Below are 21,599 nucleotides of genomic sequence, written 5' to 3'. Positions count from 1 at the left end.
GTGTGTATTGGCTAGTGTGTTTATGTGTATGTGTGCCTGCGTGTGTATGACGGACTTCTATAAGTCTCCGTCTATCAAATTCACTCACAAGGCATTGGGATTGACTCGAAGCGATAGTACAAAACACTTGCTCAAGTGCTGCGCAATGGGACTGAACCAGAAACTGCGTGATTGGAGAACGAACTTCTTAACCACACAACTGAAGATTTTCCCTTAATCTTTTTATCAAAAAGGAAAGCAATGCCCATGACCCGTTAAAGTGCCTTTGAGAGAGAGAGAGAGAGAGAGAGAGAGAGAGAGAGAGAGAGAGAGAGAGAGTGTGTGTGTGTGTGTGAGAGAGAGTTCTCCCCAAGCCAGAGACCCAGTTTGAATTCTTGCCATGGAGTGTTCTAGATTAAAGAGAATAGAGGTGTCAGGCGGTGGTGTCATACAGATGGCAGCTTAAGTCTACAAGTGAAGTAGGCCATGTCGGGATTTGAACTCTGAGCGGAAGACATCCAGCCCGAAATTCATGTAATTACTCCGATACATTGTTGTGGTCCGCTGGCATAACTCTCAGGTCATTCAGGCGCACATACTACGACGCTGAACAATAACTGGACCTTGTGATGGTTAGTCCATGATAGATCTAATATATTATCTACAAAACAACGTTATTCCATTGTTATTGCTTCTGGGCAAAGACCATTACATTCAATATGCTTGTGTACCGATTTGCTTCTCTCACTATGTCTTATAGACACGCTATGAATGTTCTGGAAGTACTGTATGTAATGCCTGGCAGTTTTGTCTTTGTATGTGAATGTGTATGTGTTTGAGTGTGTGTATGTGTGTATGTGTGCTTGTGTGTGTGTGTGTGTGTGTGTGTGTGTGGTGTGTGCGTGCGTAAGTGTGTGTTGTGTGTTTATGCTTTTGAGTGTGGTTACTAGTTGCATTTACTTTAATGTTGGCTTCGAATTTTGGCACAAGGCCAGCAATAGAAATTACATCGACTCTATTACTCAACTGGTACTTACTTTATCGACTCCGAAAGAAAAAAGGCAAAGTCGACTTTGGCGGCATTTGAACTTAGAACGTAAAGTCGGAAGAAATGCCGCGAAGCATTTTGTCCAACGCAGTAACAATTCTGCCAGCTCACCGCCTTTGTATTTCCTCTAAAGTTGTTGGAAAGAAGCGAATAACTGAAGTATTAGTGCTACTTTGTGTCTATCGATGTAGAGCAGGTTTCTAAGTGATTTATGTAGGTTTGAAGGAACTGTGCAACAGCCCCAGGGGGATAGTCGAAGAATGTGTGATGTCATCTGCGCAGGAAGCTGTCTGCATGTCTTGTGTTGGTGTGAAAAGTTTATGTAAGTATACGTTGAATAAGAATGGGTAAGAGGACAGATCTGTGTAGTACACTATTTGAAAAATGCAGTTTCCGGAAGGGTTGTTCTTATTCACGACACAAGCCTGGCAAGTTTGGTAGCTAACATTTTTGATGATTTTCTTGAGGTGAAGCTGAATAATTTTGCTATAAAAGGACAGTAGGAAAAGAGTCGAAAGTTTTGCTAATATCGATGCTAATTAGAATGGTACGAGTGGAAACATTGTTAAAGCTTTTGCATATTTTCTGTGTTAGTGTTGTCAAGTATTATGGTAGAATGAAGTGGTCTGGATCTGAGCGGAAATAAAAATGGGGTTAATGATTAGCCGGTCTAGAAATTTCTAGTATGAATATAAGAAGGGATTGGCATAATAATTTACTTGAGTTTTAGATACACTTTAAAATAGCTATAATTGTCTCTCGTTTCCAAATTTTGGAATTTCGACAGTGTTGGTACTAGTAGTTGTAAATATTGCTGGGTGAAGTGATTTCTTGAGAGCATGTATGATTTAGGTGTTATGTTAGTGATTTTATTGGGCCTGTGGTTTTAGAGGTTTTAAATTTCTCTATTGCCTTTTAAGCGCCTGATGGACGGAAGGGCTTCAAAATCGTGCGTATGTTTCGTTCTCTACAACTGTTTCTTTTTGATTCTTAGTCGTTGATTTTCGTCAAATGCCTGATAAGTGAAATTGCCTAATGGTGCAGTGTGGATATATTATTTGAAGTTTCTTACTGTGACTTAGGATGTGGTATGACTGCTGTGTTTGTCGTGGGTGATGCTAATTACTCTACTTTGCATATATTGGATACAAATGTTTTCCAGTTTTCTTTTATTTTTTTTTGCGCGTGGTTAATTTTATATTATTCTGTTCTTTACTTGTTTGATGCTGAGATTTATTTTTGCTGTGTGTGTGTTTTCGGTGAATAGTGTTTGATGCTGTCTCTTATTTTCATGAGGTTGCCTATTTCTGGTGCGTCATTGAGGTTATAGGTTTTTATGTTGCTTCATAGAATGTAATTTCTGAATGCGTCCACAATTATTTTGTTGCATATATATCTTGCTGTGTCTATGCTGGTGATTCTGGAGTTGTTAGATTCTGATAACCTCGATTCTCTTTCTTGATGGAGTTCATTGTAATGATAAGTAGTAGGTGGTCCGGGAAAGTTGAGTGATTGCTTGTCATGTGGTTCTCGTAGTTAGGGCGTGCGGAGCAGAGACTGATGTCTGTAAAAGATTTATTGCTGATGACTGGTGAGATGTATGTTTGTTTGCGTGTAATGTTTAGGGCAGACATTTTTCGAGAAGAGGGCCGCATGAGACATAGCTTATCATCAGGCGGGCCGCATCACTACAAAAAATATTCAAGGTAATTTTTCGTTAGGCATGCCTCTCAGAAAGTCCCACGGGCCGCTGTTTGCTCATGGCTGGTTTAGTGTGTAAAAGAAAAAAGTTTTGCTGTGGGGCTATTAAGCTACCTTTTTGCTATCTAAAGTATTTGAAAACCGTGAGTTGAGTGCATCGAATTCTCTCCTTATGATGGTGTTTGTAAGAGTGTTAAAATGCTATAGCTGGAGTGTGTAGCCTGTGAACCGTTGGTCACAGTACACACACTCTAGTGGTGTATATATATATGTTTATATACATACATGTGTGTGCATGTTCATTATTTTAGTGCGCATCATGTACTGGTTCTTATTTCGAAAGCCTTCATTTATTGAGCAATTTTGTTTCTTCAATAACTGCGAATACTATTTGTGATACCTATATTTTGAATATATTGAATATATTCATTTTTATGTATGCTATAAGACCACTTCTATTGTATAAAGATCCGTCAAGTCTGAGTTGAGTATAATTTAAAATGCTGGTTTTCTATATCCTAATAAAATATTTAAAAAAAATCTTTCCTGATTTATTGTTATGTGAATGGTACGTGCGATGATAAACTCTTTAAGCTCCATAAAGTAGTTTTTAATGGCATTGAATGCTGTACTGCAAAATGTAGAATTTGTTTACGTGCCACATTAATACGGTATTTTTTGTGAATGAAGCGTCTATCTGTAAACATATTCGGTGCCAGCCTCTGACGTTGGGAAGAAAGATAGCAGTATTTCCCGGTTTTATTGTCGTTTTTGCTGTCATTATCATTGGACATATTGTTATTGTACAAAATGTCATTGTTAGTGTGGATATAAACGTAGCTTATATTAGTGGAACTTCGTTGAACCTTTGTTGGAATATCTCGGTGAACTTATATGGAGTGACAACGTATCATACAATTTCTATTCTTAGGTAAAATTAACAACAAAAAAAGTTACTCATTGATAAATCTGTCTTCTTAAAGTAGGATCAATGACTACACCCGCCGAAAACAGTTGAAACCATACTTATAAATTTAAAAGTTCTGAGTAATTTAACAAGTAAATTACCAGTAGAAAAATCCAACTTTACATTGCGCGTTGACACCTCTATATATTATGAGGTAAGAGAACCATTTAAAAAGACATCATCGCTCGATAATGAAATTGTTATATTAACGTTTTAGAGGAAGAAAGATATTCTGAAAAATATGATCCTAGACATTCTCCCTGAATACAAGACAGGAACAACTTGAAGACTAAGACTTGACCTGAGGTTAGTTAGTTAATTTTTTGGCTCAAAAAGCAAAAGCAAGGCCATGTAGGGGGACATGGAGTTATGTACAGGGTGGTGTTCATGTAAAGAGTTCAGGCCACTTGTGGTCAAGGGAGACTTTGAACCGAGCGATCGTCGGCATCTTCACCATCTCGTCCGGCAGCTTATTCCACGGATCCGCAACCCAGACGGAGAAAGCCCCTCTCCTTCGATTGAGATGAAATCGTCGCAGATAGAGCTTTTCGGAATGACCCCGCAGCCGACGCTCTGGAGCAGGAGTGAAGAACAGCTCTTTCGAGAGGTTACACTTTCCGCTTATGATGTTGTGAGCAAGAATGAGATCACCACGGCGTCGTCGTTTTTCAAGAGAATAAAGGTCGAGCTTCTTCAGCCTTTCTTCATAAGACAAATTCTTGAGACCAAGAACCATGCGGGTAGCCAGCTTCTGGACTCTTTCGAGATGCTGTATGTCTTTGAGGAGATAAGGAGAAGAGGCTTGAATCCCGTACTCCAATATGGGTCTCACCAGCGTGACATAGAGGTTAAACAACTACAGCAATCATTTAGTAAAGATGAACATTGTACATTTGAAGCACATTTAAATAACTGAATTAATAAAAAAAAAACTTGAAAATAAGCGCAAACAACGTTGGAAACATCGGAAAATACACGTGTGTGGAAAATTTCTAGGATGACAATCCACCGACAACAAATTCACTGACCAACAATAAGCCTTCTTTAAAGAGACGCAAATATCACGATTGTGCTAAAGTAACAAAACAAAAAAACTTATTAGATCTACAAACTTTACGAGACTGTTGTTATATACTCTACTCTTTTACTTGTTTCAGTCATTTGACTGCGGCCATGCTGGAGCACCAACTTTAATCGAGCAACTCGACACCGGGACTTATTCTTTGTAAGCCCAGTACTTATTCTATCGGTCTCTTTTGCCGAACCGCTAAGTAACGGGGACATAAACACACCAGCATCGGTTGTCAAGCAATGCTAGGGGGACAAACACAGACACACAAATACACACATACATATATATATATATACATATATACGACAGGCTTCTTTCAGTTTCCGTCTACCAAATCCACTCAGAAGGCATTGGTCGGCCCGGGGCTATAGCAGAAGACACTAGCCCAAGGTGCCACGCAGTGGGACTGAACCCGGAACCATGTGGTTGGTAAGCAAGCTACTTACCACACAGCCACTCCATATATTTACGTAGTTAGAAATTCCTTCTAAAGCTAGTTTTCATATTATTTAAAATACTTTGGAAATTACAAAGTATTTACATCTTGAGTTTTTAATGAAATCATGAATTAATAATTTACTATATGTTAATATCTTAATCTGCAATTACTTGTAGGTTGATTTCCTTATTAGTGATTCTTTAGGTAGTAAATTACATTACGACCTTGAGGGATGTAAATAGATACCAAAATAAATGGAAGCACTCCGTCGGTTACGACGACGAGGGTTCCGGTTGATCCGAATCAACGGAACAGCCTGCTCGTGAAATTAGCGTGTAAGTGGCTGAGCACTCCACAGACACGTGTACCCTTAACGTAGTTCTCGGGGATATTCAGCGTGACACAGAGAGTGACAAGGCCGGCCCTTTGAAATACAGGTACAACAGAAACAGGAAGAAAGAGTGAGAGTAAGTTGTGGTGAAAGAGTACAGCAGGGATCACCACCATCCCTGCCGGAGCCTCGTGAAGCTTTTTAGGTGTTTTCGCTCAATAAACACTCACAACGCCCAGTCTGGGAATCGAAACCGCGATCCCACGACCGCGAGTCCGCTGCCCTAACCACTGGGCCATTGCGCCTCCACATCAAAATAAATACCAATCTATTGATTGTAGACATCGATACAAAGCAGCAAATGTGGTCTCGGGGTGAATTACTGTTGGTGATGGATTTTCCTGTTGGAAACCTCGGTAGTCCAATGATCGGTTGGCTTTTACGCATGAATAAGAATATAAGGGTTCCGGAATCTTTCAATATTTGACTAATTAACTGGAAGAGAGTCGTTGTTTCTTCCCCATAGGCATTAAATTACTAGTACCTGATAAAAAGTAAAAAATGTAAAAAAAACTTATCACCAAATAATATAGAATGGAGACAGGGTAATAAATTGAGAGGAGCCTGAGGTGGATAATTTATATCACCCGCTTTCACAAGATCTTAATTGTATATCTTCCAACATAAAATCTGATAGAAACGATTAAAGCTTTGGAAAGAATGATTTAGTACTCAACAGGTTTGTACATTTGGTTTACTAATCGATCAGCCTGTGGATCGAACCTCAATGTACAGCGGATGCAACTTGTCGATCCATCTGAAACACGAGTAATTGAATTAAATATCAAATAATGAAAATGCTGCTTCATTCTTTATTTCTTCACTATACGTGCATACACACACACACACACACACACACCACACACACACACACACACGCACACACACACGCACGCACACACACACACGCACACACACACACACACACACACACACACACACACATATATATATATATATATATATATATATAAAGTTAATCCAAACAAAAAAACACAAAGAGAAAACACAACAACGCGAGGACGTGGAACAAATATAGTGTTATTAGACGCTCAGGAAAGAAGGAAAGAAGGAGGGTTTAACGTTTCGAGCGGAGCTCTTCGTCGGAAACATAGGAGAAGGAAAGATCCAGAAAAGGGAAGACAGAGGGAAAAAAATCACCAACGGTACACACAATCGCGCGCACACTTAATACACGTACACAGAGACACACATATACAGTCGTCTCTTCCACATGTATTGAATAGTTTAAGTGCGTAGTTAATGCACACATTTATTAATATATTGTAACATGCGTAGGAGTGGCTGTGTGGTAAGTAGCTTGTTTACCAACCACATGGTTCTGGGTTCAGTCCTACTGCGTGGCACCTTGGGCAAATGTCTTCTACTATAGCCTCGGGCCGAACAAAGCCTTGTGAGTGGATTTTGTAGACGGAAACTGAAAGAAGCCCGTCGTATATATGTATATATATATATATGCGTGTGTGTGTTTGTGAGTCTGTGTTTGTCCCCCTAGTATTGCTTGACAACCGATGCTGGTGTGTTTATGTCCCCGTTACTTAGCGGTTCGGCAAAAGAGACCCATAGAATAAGTAATGGGCTTACAAAAGTATAAGTCCCGGGGTCGAGTTGCTCGATTAAAGGCGGTGCTCCAGCATGGCCGCAGTCAAATGACTGAAACAAGTAAAAGAGTAAAAAGAGTAAAAGAGTAAAGAGTATGCACAATATTGCATACTAAACATTTTTATAGTGTACGTTGTATATTTGTTAACATAATTTACATTGTCTGAAACAAAGAAAACGGCAGTATTTTTTGGAAAGCGCATTTTTGAAGTTTGTTATTGAACTATTTTTATTATGTATTGCATATTTAGTAACGTAACTTTCATTGTTTGAAACAACGAAAAGTACTGCATTTTTTGGAATCTCTCTTGTTGCAGTTTATACTGTATGTATACTCAGCGAAAAGTTCTGTTATTGTTGTCGTCGCCGTCTCTGCCCTCCCCTGACAGCTGAGCCTGTATAAATTTAAACAGCCTTATATAATTTATACCTTATCCTTGTAGGTATTTGTATACACATATAATTGGTATATCTAAAGAAAACTCAATTGCAGGGCCGGATTAAGACCCATAGAAGCTCTAAGCACTTAAAAGATTTGGTGTCCCTCTATATATGTAATTCAAAATATAAACAATAATAAACTATAAAATAAATTCTTATTTTTCAAAATGGAACGAAACTATTTGCAAGATGGAAAATAACATTTATTTTTGTATTCTTCCCCTTTATATTTATCTTTGAAAAGTTTTCTACTTGTTTATTTGCAGAAAACGCTTCGAAATTATATTTCCGATCATATAAGCCACTTCGAATATTATTTTAACAAGTTTAAAGAGAATTTTTGTGTCGTAAACGATTTACCATTTCTTCTGTGTTCTCTTTCCTTCCCTTGATGCCCTAAGCACGTGCTTATTTTGCTTAATGGTGAATCCAGAGCTGCTCAGTTGCGATATATAAATATCAAAAATAATATTCATTTCTTCGTAGAGCGTAGTTTTGATTAACGGACTTCTAAGTTCGGAAGGTCCGGCATGCTTCCACTGCGCCATTTGGTTCAACGAATGATTGAGCTAATCTTAATATATAAAAGTGAAGTTGTGTGAGTGTCTGTCTCCTACGATTTAGATTCCTAACTACTCCCACATTTTGCGGTGCAGTTTAACCAAAACCGGGTATCTTATAGTCGTGATTCATATCGAGCCCTTCTGGGTATTAGCGCGCGTCTACGATGAGTCTACGATTTAAAAAAAATTACCATAATTTTTTCCCATTTTAATGCATTTTTTTGCTATTATATAAGGGAAGTAACTCTCTAAAAATGCTTATATAGTTATTTCCCTCACAAACCCGAGCAACGCCGGGCGATACTGCTAGTAAGTAATGTATTATTTCTTATATTGTCTGTTCTGGGATACATTACTTCTATTATATCATCCTTCATATTGTACTTATGTATTATTTATTTAAAAGCATTGGATCGTGTCAAAAGGTATGAGATATAGTAACTACAAAGTACTGATATGCAACTTTTCGGTCTGTCGACACTCTGACAGTCACATTTAACAGACCACATGCATAGATCTACGCGTTGCAAATTTTTCTGGGAGTCTCTTTATTTGCTATTTTCAGATAAGCCAGAATCAAATTAATTCCATATATGTTTTCCCAGAGGAACATAAGAGGCTTGCTTACTATTTATTGAACAAAATTGTTAATATATTCAAGAGCCACAACGATCGTAAGTATATCCTAGAACCTGGAATCTTTGAATATTTCTTCATACACTTATCACATAAACATTGTCATCTGTTCCATAAATAAGTAACTCGTATGTATATACTCGCATAGTTCCTGACCTCTGTCCACAAGAACAATGAAAGCTCTGTTTAGAGAGGTATTTACTAGGACATTCCACAAATATTCTTTATTTTTATAAAAACATATTCACTTTATTGTATCAGCGATGAAAAAAAAAGAAGAAAATGTTTATTTATTTTATCTTTACTGCGCATGTCATTGTATAGTATTACCTCTGTTAACAGCCTGTCTCATCTTGCTGACATTTTCGAACAACTATAATGGTTTCCAATAAATCTTGTCTCGTTTGAGTGTTTTAGCGGTAACTTATCACCGACGTTATTCAGTTATTTGATGAGAGAACATTATAAGGAAAAACCGAGAAATCCTACGATCTCATTTCGATTCGCAGTTAATCTTTATATATAAAAGTGAAGTTGTGTGTCTGTCTCCTACGATTTAGATTCCTAACTACTCCCACATTTTGCGGTGCAGTTTAACCAAAACCGGGTATCTTATAGTTGTGATTCATATCGAGCCCTTCTGGGTATTAGCGCGCGTCTACGATGAGTCTACGATTTTAAAAATAATTTACCATAATTTTTTTCCATTTTAATGCATTTTTTTCGCTATTATATAAGGGAAATAACTCTCTAAAAATGTCTACGATGAGTCAACGATTAAAAAAAAATTTACCATCATTTTTTTTCCCATTTTTAATGCTTTTTTTGCTATTTTTTGGCTATAACTCTCTAAAAATGCTTATATAGTTATTTCCCTTACAAACCCGAGCAACGCCGGGCGATACTGCTAGTATTATTTATTTAACAAAGTAAATGTTTTTCTAGATATTGATACTATTAACTCATGTTAAATAGTTCCAATTACATGTCTATATTAAATGGCAAATATTGAAATATATTGTAATTTTCAACTCTTGGTCTGACTGCCCTTGTTTGTTTGTTTGTCTTGTTTATTTGTTTGTGTGTGCGTGTGCACGCGTGTATATGTGTGTGTGTGTGTGTCCACGTTCTCGTTCATATTCATACAACTCTTTACTCTCTTTTACTCTTTTACTTGTTTCAGTCATTTGAGGGGCTAAACATAGAGGGGACAAACAGGACAGACAACAAACGGATTAAGTCGATTACATTGACCCCCAGTGTGAAACTGGTACTTTATTTATCGACCCAGAAAGGATAAAAGGCAAAGTCGACCTCGGCGGAAATTGAACTCAGAACGTAACGACAGACGAAATACTGCTAAGCATTTCGCTCGGCGCGCTAACGTATCTGCCAGCTCGCCGCCTAACCTGTTCCAATATAGCTTGTTCTATTTGTATATAATCGTCAGCAGTAGACTGTCAATTAGAAATCAAATATCTTTGTACCTCGTTCCTCTCCTAATGGTCTCGTCTTGAATCACATTTATTTCATGTCTGAATGTTCGTTTTCTGTTCTGCATATTTGTTTATTTAGATTGTTTGTTCTCCATCGTAATGTTTGGTCCCTTGTTCGTTGCCTCACCATTTCCCGGCGGCTTCTTGCTGCCGGTGCAACCAGAAACGAGTAATATTATTGTTGAAGGTGCAAAATTGCGTTTGATCCTCTGGCCGATAACTGATAAGGATATAGCGATCTTCTGTGTCTGTTTTCCGTTTTTTTGTGCATCTCTCTCTCTCTCTCTCTCTCTATATATATATATATATATATATATATATATACACATACATACATACATACCTACATCACACACATACATACATACATACATATAAATAATATATATGCATAGATACATAGATATATGTACATATTTACATCTATATGTGTATATATATATATATAAAAATAAATATATATATATATATAATATATATATATATATATATATAGAGAGAGAGAGAGGAGAGAGAGAGAGAGAGAGAGAGAGATAGATAGATAGATAGATTAGATAGATAGATAGATAGATAGATAGATAGATAGATAGAAGATAGATAGATAGATAGACAGAGAGACAGAGAGAGAGCTTTATTTCTTAATTTATTAATCTTAAAAAAGAATGGTGTCGGGCGTTGGCTTCAGCTGGCCGAAACTTCAAAGCCATTGTCAACAACATTCTTGTTTGAGAATAATAAATTTGTCCTCTAAAGTAGTATAGAGTAACCCAGCATATTAATGTAAAATTCTTTTCATTACAACTGAACATTAAAAAAAACACATTAATATATATATATATATATATATATATATATATATATGCGTGTGAGTCTACTACTACTACTACTACTACTACTACTACTACTACTACTACTACTACTACTACTACTACTACTACTACTACTACTACCACCACCACCACCACCACCACCACTAATAATAATAATAATAATAATATAATAATAATAATAATAATAATAATAATAATATTTTCTCTGTAAATATGCTGCGTTAGATTTCTGTTGTATGTCTGATTTTAAACTTGCCGGTTTAAAAATATTGCTATACTTTTGCACATATACTGCCTCATGAGATTTTATTTTCTCTGTACATTCATACATACATACACATACATACGTACATACATACATACATACATACATACATACATACATACATACATACATACATACATACATACATAAATGCATACAATTCTAATATACTTTTAAGATGTTGATTTTAAGAGAAAGGAAAATTATATCTAGATATGTATAAAGCATATTAAAACGTAAATTATACTTAAAACAATTATCAATACAAGTAATAAATTAAAAAAGAAACAAGTCAGTGTTTATTGAAATGAACCATTTCAACTTTAAGGAACTTTAAAAGAAATTCTAATTTTGATTCTAATTCTAAATAAGGAACTTGTTTGCACCTAACCTGGTTATTTTTGAGAATAATTATCAACTTCAATTTAAAACTGTATTCAACGATGCAGACACATTAATAATATCCCAAATTTGTGTTTTCAATATCCTCACGTTCAATGCTGAGTAAGTGCAAAAGCCGACAGTTTTATCTCAGCAACGCTTTCAAATATGATAAGATCAATTTCAACTTGCTGAAAGATCGCTCACAGTTGACTATTAAAACTGCAATAGTAAGCATTATTTGAATAGCTACTCTCAAATTTGGAGAAAAAAAAGTCTTTTCGTCTCTATACTGAATAAATAAACTTTAAGAATTCCTTTATCTTAAAAGTCTGAATCTTTAGGCGATTTTCCAGAAGCATCTTAGCAACTAAGATTTCTTTATGAAGCTCAAATCCATCTATATCAGGTGTTATGAAACTCTACAAAGTTGAGATAACCTGTCTTTCAAATCTATATTTCATAAATGCTGTTACTCTTATTTGAATCAAATGGTAATTCTCTAATATCTATAAAAATATTCCATGTTATATTTAAAATAAAGCAGTAAAGCATATATTTCAGAAATGGTTTCTCCTTTAATGGTGCGCAACAGCTGTTTCAATGACATAAGACATCATTATTAATATAATTACGTAACTAGAATATACAATTAATTAATTTAAAAGTGATGTGTTACTCATTTCGTCAGGAGAAACAATGGTAATCTGGAAACCGTTATTGATATAAATCAAACGAGCGAGAGAAAGAAAGAAAGGAAAAAAAAAAAACTGAGACGGAAATGTCTTTCTTCCATTTCATTGTGGAACTTATTGATCGTTTCTTACATGATTCTCATCATTTGCTCTTTCGTTGTTAACCCCATATTCTTGGCCTTTTCAAACATTCCTTCTTTTTCTTTTTTTTTTTCTAGAGTCAAAATCTCATTCTTCTTCCAGTATTCGGGATTGTTTGTGAACATGCAATTTAATGTTCTTAGTTGCGAAAAATGTTACGGAATTTAGGATTCTATAGAGAACAGCTCACCGTTTTCCTTTTCTCTATTTATGAAATTTGAATTTCGAGCGCCGGAAGAGCCAATGATTCTTCCATTGGGTGAAACAACATCAGTTACGATTCTTGGTCTTTTCATGAGTGCTAACACTTCCTGATGTCTTCTAATGATAAAATCCATTTTTTTTTTATTTTAATGAAGACTGATTGGCTTTTCGTGAAAATAGAAAACAATGAAAGCCAACTACTGCTTTGTTCTCAAGAAAATAAACAAACCATGAGATTCAAATTCTCGATTCCCATTTCCCAGCGTTTTTGTAAACCGTCTTTCATTCATTATTTGGTTCTCTTTCGGAAATGTCCCTTTACTTCGAACCCACTGTATTTAATTTTGTTTGCAGGGCTTCTTATAAAATTACATTAGTCGAGATTTTATCAAATTCAAAGAACTCTACATCATGTAGCTGAATCGCGACTAGTATGGGCTATGCTGTACATTGTATATTTTTGAAAAGTTCTAACACCCTATAAAACTTCCAGACAAATCCCTTTTTCTACATTTCCCTCCTTAGAACTGCTATTTTCACTCTACCACAAGACCATTTTATTTCTATTTTCACAAAAGTTCAATTTTAGTGCAGGTCTATTTTGTAGGTTTTCCTCTAATTTTCTCCAGTTCTTCCGTTGTAAAATTAACAACGAATATTGGTTTTATTCCTCGGGTTTCTTTATCTAGTAATTCATCAGTGGTGGAAAGTCTAAATGCTCTTCTAAGAAGGCATTTTATCACTGATATTTTGGCTCTGTAAATACATGCTCTGTCTCCATATAAATATATGTATTTAGCTGTGTCTTTGGTGTAGACAGACATGATATATCTTTCTTTTCTATTCGAATATTTATTCCAACTGAGAATTTGAAATATTTCGCTAATTTCCCTTTAATTACTCCCTTCAATAGAATTTATATTCCTCTCACCCTAATGTTACTTTTTGTACTGAGTCTCCTCATAAATAAATGTCCTGTTGTTTCCCTTAAACAAGCTTTAAAACAAAGAACTCTAAATTAACATGCACACGCACACACACACACGCGCACGCACCTAGGTGTGTGTGTGTGTGTGTATACATATAAATATATGAGAGTGTATGTACTTATATATGTGCATATATATATATATGCATACGTACATTCACACACATTCATACACATTCACACACACACAGATACAAGCAGTCATACATATACATATACAAGCATGCATGCTTACAAACAGACATCAATACACAAATATGCATACATACATACACACACATGCACACATATATACACACATATATACGCACATATATACAGACAAACAGACAGACAGACTGGCAGACATATCAATGTTTAGGATACTTGGCTAGTCTGTGAAGGAAATCCACTCCGTGGACATTAAAATCCGCAAGATCCTGACGTGAGCTGGAAACGTTTATTCAATCAGTGATATCGACCGGCTCTGCCTAAGAAGAGACGAAGGAAGTAGACGCTTGAGATCAGTTCAGACAACTTTCTAATGTCGAATAGTATTCTTCAGACAGCGCCTTCTAAACAGCAGCAGCAAAATTATATATGTCAATCCAAGTGCTAAAAAGCGAAGAAAACGACAGCCCACGAGTTGGCAGTGAGATACCAAGGAAATACTCTTTTGCTGACGGCCTCTCACACAACCTACAATTAGCGAGATTAATATAGCTGAAGGAAAACCTGGACGTGAAAGGTTCAGTACACTCCGGCTCTAACACCAAAAGAGAAAAAAAAATGATGCATGGATATGTTTTCGGAAGACTTGAAGATGACACTAACACTGATATGAAGTACAGCCGTTCTTGGACTTGCGACCGCTATATCACATCCCACTTCGACGTGTTTGGAAATCAAGAGCAGGAGATTGCTACAAGACACTCACACCTAAAGGAACATACCCGAGTTTTTTTCCCTTAGCTATAGTGTTGATATACATACTCAGCACAACTACATTGAACGGAGCGTTCTGCATAATAAACGCAAATTCGAAAGGATATCTTCGATCCTCTAAGATTATACAAGCAGTTATCAGACACATATTTGAAGGCAAGTGGCCTAGGGACTAGGGTGTTGGACTTACTATCATAAGGTCGTGGTTTCTGTTCCCAGACCAGGTGGCACGTTGTATTCTAAAGAAAAGCACTTCTTTTCCCGGTATTCCAAGCCAATCGGTTGAAAACGGGAAGCAGCAACGGATGAGGCTTAGCTCAACGTTGGATTGACATCTCCTTCGGGTGTGAGCAGAGTATTGTACTATCAGTCGTTTATATGCCATGGAAACCGTAATAAATTCTCGTCTCAAGGGCGCTATAGACTCGTCGTGACAAACCCAAGACTAAGACTAATAAAAAAAGCACTTGTTCTAGGGGGTGTTTAAGATTTAAAAGCAAATGACGGAGATGATTCCAATAAACTGAATTGCTCGACGTTTTGGAACGATTGGAGCAGAACAGACTGTGACGGATTTGGCCTTTGAAGTCAACCTATAAGAGGAATAGACATGTTTCTTCTGGCCCATTAGACCTCCACAATGAAACATGCAAAAGGAAATTTAAATTTGTATGTATGTATGTATGTATGTATGTATGTATGTATGTATGTATGTATGTATGTATGTATGTATGTATGTATGCGTGTATATATAAAATACAAAATGGGACAAGAACGCAAAACACCCGGATAGTTAGGTGATACAAAAAGGGACAACAAAAAATCCAGATAGACGATAAAAAGAAAACAAGGACGGATCATTCGAAGTTTTCTATCTCCAGTCAAGAACCAGATTATCCTCGCAATTTCGGTTGTATGTATGAATGTATGTATGTATGCATGCATGCATGCATGCATGCATGTATGTATGTATGTATGCATGCATGCATGTATGTATGTATGTATGTATGTATGTATGTTATGTATGTATGTACGTACGTACGTACGTACGTATGTATATATGTATGTATGTATGTATGTATGTATGTATGTATGCCCCATGCTGGTTTACTTTAAAGAATTCAAACAAATCCTATTACATAATCCATTACTGTTATTGAATAAATAAAGCGAAACCTTCACTTCAAATGTTCATAAATTTTTAAAGCATTCCGATTTTATCACAAAAACTAAATGTAGCTATTTGAATCTCTCAACACAAGTCTCATTCACATAAACTGAATTCACTTCTTACGCTGATCTAACTTTATTCAATTTAATTTTAACTATATCACCAATCTAAATGTTTGTATTGAGTTTCTCAACGCAAACCTTGCCTACAGTATGTGGATGTACCACTTAAAACTATTTAAATTAGTTTAACTTATATCACAAATCTATATGGAGTAGTTTGAATCTTTATAAAGTACTTACCTTTATAAAATTGACGCATCTATTATACCTACGTAAACTTTTCCGTCTAACCCAATATTAATCATATTGTTCATCTTTACTAACTTCAATTATCTTTCTGTATCCCTATCCGACACCTTTATTCAAATCTCCTATTCTAAATCCTCCACTTCATTGAACTCTATAAGGTTCCATACTGCATATTCCCTAATTTTAGATTTTATTATCCCTTCCAACTGGAATGATATCGCAACCATCTAACTAAATTTTATCCTCTGAGGAGCGCACAGTATCTATGGATTTACTTAGGATTTTCTCTGCCAAGATACAAGACTTCGTATCTCTCTGTCCTCGATTATTTACTCAGCACAAACTTAAATACTAATAATCCTTTACTGTTACAGTAAATTCTTTATTTATTTAGGTAACTACGATCAAACACAGACATTCTAGTCGTATGCAATGGCGTATGAACTCAGTTGTAGTTAGATGATTTATTATCATACGCCTAAATGACTTCTCGACTTCCGTACACATCGCGCTGACCACTAAGCCAAACTACTGTAAATAGTAAGTATTCTTTATCTTGTACTCCACCTCTGCTAGCAAGTATGGCTAAAAGATAACTATATTATTTTGGCACCATTAACAGTAGTCAATTACATACAGCTTCGCTCCCACAAGACCACCTAGTTCCTATCCATATTAACACTTGTCATTCCTCTTTGTATATCTTCATCTAACTCTTGTAATTCATATAGCTATCCCTTGATATGATTGTTACCTTCTATCTATCTATCATTTCAGTACGATCTTATTCTCTCTGCCTCTTCTCACTTTAGTATTCCTCTCTACACTAAACTATATTAGTAACTCAAAGCCTTCTACAGTAACTCTCATTCTCTTTCCGACGATGGAATAAATCACTGTTATAATCTTATTCTCCCTCCGATAATAGACAGATCATCGCTGATATAAGGATTGCTAGCGTTCGTTTTGCACAACATGCACCACTGCGAATCTTTTCTCGAAACAGCTGTAAGAGACTTTCTGCATACCTATCTAATTCCTTCCTTCTTGTGATCTATACTCACGTAACATCAGGTGTTAAAAATATGTCATAATCTAACCAGATACCAATTCTTTTACCTGTTTATACTTCTGTTCTTTTACGTTTATATAATTATGTATGACTATTATGTGCCATAGAAAAAACAAGCATTAATATATATAAGTCTGTATAAATATGTCTGTGCGAGTGTATGCGTGTGTGTGCGTTTGCAGCGAGTGTGTGTATTTTTCTTTGAGATATATTTAATTTCTTCTTCGTATAATTCGACCAGATCACTAACAGACTATATTGTTTGAGCAAAGACAGCCCCAGGGAGCTTTAATGTGTCAGGGAGTTAATGTCTTCATATATGTAGGCGTATGTGTAGATATGAATATACCTTATGTAATGAATGAGAGCAGATGTCTCTTTCGTAGACGAGTGCGTATAATCACTTTTAATGACTTCGTGTATGTATGTATGTATGTATGTATGCAGGGATGCAGGGATGCAAGTATGCATGCATGCATGCATGTATGTATGTATATATGTACGTATGTATGTACGTATGCATGTGTGTAAGTATGCATGTATGTATGTGTGTACATGTATGCATGTATGTCTGACTGTCTCTGAATTTATGTATGTATGTATGTATGTATGTATGTATGTATGTATGTATGTATGCCTGTATGTGTGTGCATGTATGTATGCATACATACATACATACATGTATGTATGTATGTATGTATGTATGTATGTATGTATGTATGTATGTATGTATGTATGTATGTATGTATTGAGGTAAAGCGATCTATTGCAATTAATCCGAGCATGAAACACCCCTGCATGTCGTCTGCCGGTGGACCACCAACAATATGACAACTAGGCGGGCAGACGGCATACCGAGACGTAAAAGCTGGGAGGAAATGGGACTAACAGACGATAATTAGACAGACAGACAGACAGGCAAGCTGTGTATGGTGTATGTATAATGACCATGTGAAGAACATACATTTTAAAATATTGAAATGCTGATCTAATCATCTTGGTATTCGTAGTCATGAAATAATACAGTGAAATGTGAAGTTTGCTAGACACGGTATTCTCTGCATGTGCGTTTGTGTTTGTACATATCCGTAACACATGTACATACTCTCTCTCTCTCTCCCTCTCTCTCTCTCTCTCTCTCTCTTTCTCTTTCTCCATCCCCCACCAGATATATGAACATCTGTGTTTGTCTGCACTCAATACAGAACTTTGCATGTGAATTGATACATTGTGTCAATGTATTTTTATACGTACAAGCAGAGATAAATCCATGTGTGGGTGTGTGTATGTATGTATATATATATATATATATATGCACACACATACACACAGATATATATATATATATATATATATATATATATATATACATGCATACACATATATATACACACATACATACTTACGTACGTACATTCATACATACATAGAGACAGTTCATATGTACGCATGTATGTTTGCGGAGAAAAATGAAGAAAAACTCCCCAATTCCTATATTATATATCAAGAACCAAAATCTAAAAGACGGCGGAACATCTAATTGCAGTGATGCACATCAAACCCAAAAGTACGAAGTAACCAACAAGAGCACCAGTTTCACTGAAGAATTTCACTATTGCCGTTTTCTTGTTCTTATTATTGTTCCTGTCGCAGTCTCTGTTTATCATTTTCTCCACTACTCCCCCTCTACTTTTCCACCATTTCCGCTTTTCTCAATTATTTTTTATTTTACTTTATTCCTGTCTGATTCCCTCCTCCATTTTGTCCCGTTTTGATTTGTTATAGTTTCGTGCTGGAATTAGTCGATGTAATAAAATACTAGTATACTAAATCTTTGTTCAACAAACGTTTTTCTTCACTTTGAATTCCTCATTAAACGTTGCCCTGCCCTGTCTGTGATAGCAAAAGGGTATCACTTTCTATGTGAGTTCATGCCTCGACACATCTACATTTCATCATTATGTTCACGTTGCTTTGTTTTTTTTTGTTGTTGTTTTAAGTTTCTTTTCAGATTAAACAAACGAAGTCTTGCTACTTGTTGCCTTTCCACTGCAAGCGAGAGGTTTAGATCACGGCTGCGGCTTAGTTTAAACGTCTCGCCAAGTACTGTGAATTAATTTCACCCACACACAACACACACATACAGCTACACACATAGATACATGCGCACACATGCACATTCATAAGTATATCTAAGATGAAATGGTAATTTTATAGTCAACCTCACCCTTTTCTTTCGTCTGTTTATTTATGTATGTTGGATTTTGATGGTGATTGTATCTTGTCTGTCACCGCATTTATGGGTTTAGTTTCGTTTGTAAACTGTTGAAAATGATTCATCACTTTGAGTATGCAATGCCACACTGAGTGAAATGACGAAAGGATCTTACGAAGGACTTACTTAAGCAATCACCTGAAGAGGCGTATTTTACGTCTTGGGTGTATGATAACGATTGATCCAGCTTACCTATGTACTAAAGGTGTAAAAGTGTGTCGAAACAATTGTAGTGATTGTAAATAAATTTCATTTCCTATCATTTATCTATTTGTATTCACACGTATACATTAACACGCATGCATACACACACACATGCACACTGTCATATTTGTATACTTTTCTTTTACACGCAACATATTGAAATGTTCTAATCTAATCATTTTTATTCGGTTGGCTTTTGTACTTAAGTATCAGATTTATTTCATTTGGAGCAATAAAATTCCTATATTAATTTTTATTAACTTTTCCAGACTAACTCAGCCTTATCATCAGGACATGGTGCGGAACTTGCTTCTGTATCCCCCTCCTTTCTTTTGTAAACTGAATGACTTTTGTTTATGCTGTCTTTATAGCCAGAATTTATGTAGAATTTACTGTCAGTCAGTGTTTGACCGTTAGTTTTCTACGTCATGCGATTCGTATTATGACTGTTAGATATCTCAAAGTTATCGCATTCGTCGTATCGTTGTCTTTAGAGTTCCACATCAATCGCTGACGTGTATATCCGGTTTGTGACGCGTGTATGTTGCTAAGCGTTGTGTTGTGATACGCGTATTACTTACTTAGTCATTCTCCTATCACTTTTGGAAATTCCGTATTTACACTGTGCAACAAAGTTTTTATTTATTTATTTATTTATTTATTCATATATTTATTTTTGTTTTGTTTTGGTCAGTAAGTGTTATTTCCTATTTACTTCTATCTAGAAATCAAAAGCATATTATTACTATTCCCTGCAAACTTTGCTTTTGTCACTTGGTATAAATGTTTTGAAACTGACCTATTTTTCCATTACATTTCAGACAGATTCAGCGCTGAGTTGCTGAAGCAGAAATATCGTTATGGCAAATATTCTGCTCAACAGCACAAATTTGCTTGTCAGTTGTTTGATCTTAACCACCTGGGGTTAAAAAAAAGCATTAACGTCAGTTTCAACGGAACAGCCATGTTTATGTGGCGATAAGCATTACTTCTCACTGTGGTTTCTGCTTTTCTCTATTATAGAGATTTTCTGACAAGCTAATTTGCTTGTTGCAAGATCAGTGACTGTGTGTCACCTGTTCTCTATATATTGCGAGCTGGAGTGAACTACTTTTTTATTCTTTTACTCTTTTACTTGTTTCAGTCATTTGACTGCGGCCATGCTGGAGCACCGCCTTTAATCGAGCAAATCGACCCCGGGACTTATCCTTTTGTAAGCCCAGTACTTATTCTATCGGTCTCTTTTGCCGAACCACTAAGTAACGGAGACATAAACACACCAGCATCGGTTGTCAAGCAATGCTAGGGGGACAAACACAGACACACAAATACACACATACATATATATATATACATATATACGACAGGCTTCTTTCAGTTTCCGTCTACCAAATCCACTCAGAAGGCATTGGTCGGCCCGGGGCTATAGTAGAAGACACTAGCCCAAGGTGCCACGCAGTGGGACTGGACCCGGGACCATGTGGTTGGTAAACGAGCTACTTACCACACAGCCACTCCTACTATCTCTATCGGATGAGTATCCACAACCGTGGATGACCACAGAAAGATGAAAACCAAATGGTGTAGTGATCTCGTGGTTGGAGGATGGTAGGAGTTCATTTCACTGCTTGCAATATATATCGGGTGTAGATAACTTCGAATAACCAGCCAGAGGATGCGCCTTTATGGGTCTAGAAATAGCAGTAACGTCGGTTTCAACGGAACGGCCATGTTTAAGTGGTGATAAGCATTACTTCTCAGTGTAGTTACTGTTTTCACCTC

This window comes from Octopus sinensis, linkage group LG8 (genome assembly GCF_006345805.1).
Source record: "Octopus sinensis linkage group LG8, ASM634580v1, whole genome shotgun sequence".
Lineage (NCBI taxonomy): Eukaryota > Metazoa > Mollusca > Cephalopoda > Octopoda > Octopodidae > Octopus > Octopus sinensis.
The sequence above is the reverse complement of the archived record's forward strand: the minus strand, read 5'-3'. Positions refer to the sequence as shown.